Genomic DNA, 4596 nt, shown 5'->3' with positions numbered 1-4596 from the left:
AACTAGTAATGTAAATGGTGTGACACAGTTCTTAATAAAAATGAAAATAACTTGTGAATGTCAATCTCATGTATCAGGGTCCTGTTCTTGTAAACCTTATGTAAAGCCAAAATTCTTGTGTGTAGGGCGACTAGTGATGCGGCACAACAAGCAGTAGCAGGCACGCGAAGCAGCAGGGGGAGGGGGTCTCTCGAACGTCGCTACTGTCACTGATTGATGATGGATGATCTCTCTCCCTCTCTTGCAAGCGTCTACAAATGCTGGTAGAAATAGAAATGGTAGCTCTAGTCCCATGTTGTTGTAGTCCCATGTAGTTCCTTTTCTCAGACTGCCCTTTGTTGCTTCATTTCTATGTTAATTCAGTCTCTGTCGAATGTATCTACTATCTATTATCGTGGCTATGTAATGAATCCTTTTGTGTTGAAAGAAATAAAATGGTTTGGATACATTTGTACATGCTGAGATGTCAAGCTTCTAAATGCATGTTGTGGAGGCCCAAAATAGATTGGATTGTAAAAGGGCCGAGGCCCAAAAAAGAAATGAATTATAGAAGGCAACGTCCTAGAAAATAAAATGGGCTAGGCCCATGTAGCTAGTGAAAATTAACAGAAATAAATATATATTGAAAAGGCCGAATTGTTGGGCTAGGCCCATGTAGAAAATCGAATTGGACCGGGCTGAATCTTGTGCCACGTCAGATTGCCACGCTGGATGCCTACGTGGCCTGGGGAGGTTGCTAGTGACCAAAACGCCACAGTAGACGTATTTTGGTCATAAACATCTTCGACCATTCCAGAAGAAAGGTCGCTATAGTTAGTTTATGACGGCCAGCTTTTGACCTTATGTTTTTGGTCACAAAAAGGTCACAAATGGAAATTTGTGACCATTCAGTGACCAATAGTGGTGGTCACAAGTTGACATATTTCTTGTAGTGAAAGTTTCCTTCGATTCCAATCCTACACCACCAACCACCATTTTCTCCGGATGAGCCATCAACCAGAGCATACACGGAAGAGAGTGCCATGGGGCTCAACCCTCCAGATCTAGCGATGAGGAAGGTCGTGTTGCTCAAGGGTTGCTGCCGGTGGCACCTCATCATCCCCGTGGCTGAAGGCGCCGGCAACGCCATTAGTCGCGTAGACGACATCGCCCTTTGACTAGGCGTCAATCTGGACGAAGCCAAATGCAGGGCCGATCTAGAAGAAATTCACCGACCCGTGCTAGGCCCGCCATCGCGCAAGTTAGGCCGCAGGACACCGCAGCCCGATGAGGTCCGATCCTCACATCCCGCCCACCGTTCGTCGAGACCCACCTGTACGCCCACGCACGGATCGGGTCACCGCTGGCCTCCACAAAGTGCTGCGGCCCGTAGACAAGGGGTTGCCGCGAGAGAGATCCCCCCTGCGGCATTCAGCCACGCGAGCTTCACACCAAATTTGGATCCCGCTTTCTTATATATGTGCCAAAATTTCGGTACAACAACCCTCCACATCCAACTCTATTTTTTTTCTTCCAGAATGGAGGAAGGGGACACTTAGCGGGACTTTCAATAGCAAATTTCCCATACAGATAGAGGCACCTATCAAAAAATACTCCAAAGGCTTCAGGATCACAGTCTCATTAGTTGAAGAACACTCATGCTAATCTACGTTATGTGAATTCAAATCATGCATTTATTAACTAGTCCACGGCCTCAGCAGCTACAATGTCAGAAATACAAAGAGGAAAAACATGAAACTAAGTTTTACATAAATTATTCAGGCAACCTTCCTTTTCAAAGATGCGATCAGCCCTATTGGTTGTTCTTCTATTCCACTTCACCCGATGCTCTTCTAAACCAGATAACAAGTCCATTATGTCTTCACAGAGAGGACCAATCTTGGGGAGGTTTAGTCTACAGAGTTTAGAGCTATAGCCACACCCTGATTGTCATCAATGAATACAATTGTTTGCTCAAGCATGTTGTCTGAGAGTAGTTCATAGCCTTGCTTGTTGGAGAGAATAATTCTTTCCTTGATGATTTCTCTAACAAAGATCAAACATATATGTCGAGGGAGAGAGAACTGACTCCCCTAGAATGTAGGCATGTGATGACCCACAAGTATAGGGGATCTATCGTGGTCCTTTTGATAAGTAAGGGTGTCGAACCCAACGAGGAGCGGAAGGAAATGAAAAGGGGTTTTTAGCAAGGTATTTTCTTCAAGCACTGAAATTATCGGTAATAGATAGTTTTGTGATCAGATAAATCCTAACAGGTAACAAGTAATAGAAGTAAACAAGATGCAGCAAGGTGGCCCAATCCTTTTTGTATCAAAGTACAAGCCTGCATGAACTCTTATATAAAGCAAAGCACTCCCGAGGACACATGGGAATTATTGTCAAGCTAGTTTTCATCATGCTCATATCATTCGTGTTCGTTATTTTGATAGTTTAATATGTGGGTGGACCGGTGCTTGGATGCTTCCCTTCCTTGGACAAGCATCCCACTTATGATGAAACCCTCTCGCAAGCTTCCGCAACTACGAAAGAAGTATTAAGGTAAACCTAACCATCATGAAACATATGGATCCAAATCAGCCCCTTACGAAGCAACACATAAACTAGGGTTTAAGCTTCTGTCACTCTCGCAACCCATCATCTACTTATTACTTCCCAATGCATTCCCCTAGGTCCAAATAATGGTGAAGTGTCATGTAGTCGACGTTCACATAACACCACTAGAGGAGAGACAACATATGTCTCATCAAAATATCGAACAAATAGCAAATCCACATGATTACTTATAACAAGACTTCTCCCATGACCCTAGGAACAAACGTAACTACCCACAAAGCATATTCACAATCATAATCAATGGAGTATTAATTATCATTAAGGATCTGAACATATGATCTTCCACCGAATAAACCAACTAGCATCAACTACAAGGAGTAATCAACACTACTAGCAACCCACAGGAACCAATCTGAGGTTTTGGGACCAAGATCGAATACAAGAGATGAACTAGGGTTTGAGAGGGGATGGTTCTGGTGAAGATGTTGATGGAGATTGACCCTCCCTCGATGAGAGGATCGATGGTGATGATGATGGCGATGATTTCCCCCTCCGTGGGAGGGATGTTTCCTCGGCAGAACAGCTCCACCGAAGCTCTAGATTGGTTCTTCCCAGGTTCCACTGTGAGACAGAGGGGCTTCATCCCGAAAGCTTCCTTATGATTCTTTCTAGGGTAAAAGACACCATATAGCAGACGATGGGCACCGGAGGCCTGCCAGGGGGCCCACAAGGTCAGGGGGTGCGCCCAGGGGGTGGGGCACGCCCTCCAGCATTGTGGCTGGCTGGTGGCCCCCCTCTGGTTCTTTCTTCACCCAATATTTTTTATATATTCCAAAAACAATCTCCGTGAAGTTTCAAGACTTTTGGAGTTGTGCAGAATAGGTCTCTAATATTTGCTCCTTTTCAAGTCCAGAGTTCCAGCTGCCAGCATTCTCCCTCTTCATGTACTCCTTGTAAAATAAGAGAGAATATGCATAAGTATTGTGATATAATGTGTAATAACAGCCTATAATGCATTAAATATTGATATAAAAACATGATGAAAAATGGACGTATCAACTCCCCCAAGCTTAGACCTCGCTTTTCCTCAAGCGAAAGCCGGTATGGATAAATATGTCCACATGTTTAGAGATAGAGGTGTCGATAAAATAAAACACGGACACGAGAGCATCATGATTATCTTTAGAACAACAACATAGAATGCCATATAATTTCTTATGTTAAAGTAACAATTCGTTCACAAGGTAAAGTATGAATCAGAAACTTCATTAAAAACTAACAAAATATGATCTCAGTCATTGGAGCAATTGCAATTTATCATAACATCGGTAAGAGTCAAATAAGAGCTTTTCAGCAAGTCCACATACTCAACTATCATATAATCTTTCACAATTGCTAACACTCACGCGATACTTATGGTTACAAAGTTTCAATCGGACACAGAGAAAGATAGGGGCTTATAGTTTCGCCTCCCAACTATTTACCTCAAGGGTAATGTCAACAATAATACTTTATGATAACTTACATTCGAGTGGATATATATATATATATAGATATCCGGATCTCTCCAACACAAAGAGCTTACCAAAGGAAAAACTGTAAAAGGAAAGGTGATGATCACCGTGACTCTTGTATAAGGGTAGGAGATAAAAGTAAAAGATAGGCCCTTCGCAGAGGGAAGCAGAGGTTGTCATGCGCTTTTATGGTTAGATGTACAAAATCTTAGTGCAATAGAACATCACTTTATTTTGCCATTGTGATAAGGACCTTTATTATGCAGTCCATCTCTTTTATTTCTTCCATATCACAAGTTCGTATAAAGCTTATTTTCTTCACACTAATAGATCATACATATTTAGAGAAAGCAATTTTTATTGCTAGCACCGATGACAACATACTTGAAGGATCTTACTCAATCCATAGGTAGGTATGGTGGACTCTCATGGCAAAACTGGGTTTAGGGATATTTGGAAGCACAAGTAGTATCTCTACTTGGTGCAAAGATTTTGGCTAGCATGAGAGGGAAAGGCAAGCTCAACATGT

Source organism: Triticum aestivum, chromosome 4A, assembly GCF_018294505.1.
Source record: "Triticum aestivum cultivar Chinese Spring chromosome 4A, IWGSC CS RefSeq v2.1, whole genome shotgun sequence".
Taxonomy (NCBI): domain Eukaryota; kingdom Viridiplantae; phylum Streptophyta; class Magnoliopsida; order Poales; family Poaceae; genus Triticum; species Triticum aestivum.
This window is presented reverse-complemented; position numbering follows the sequence as displayed.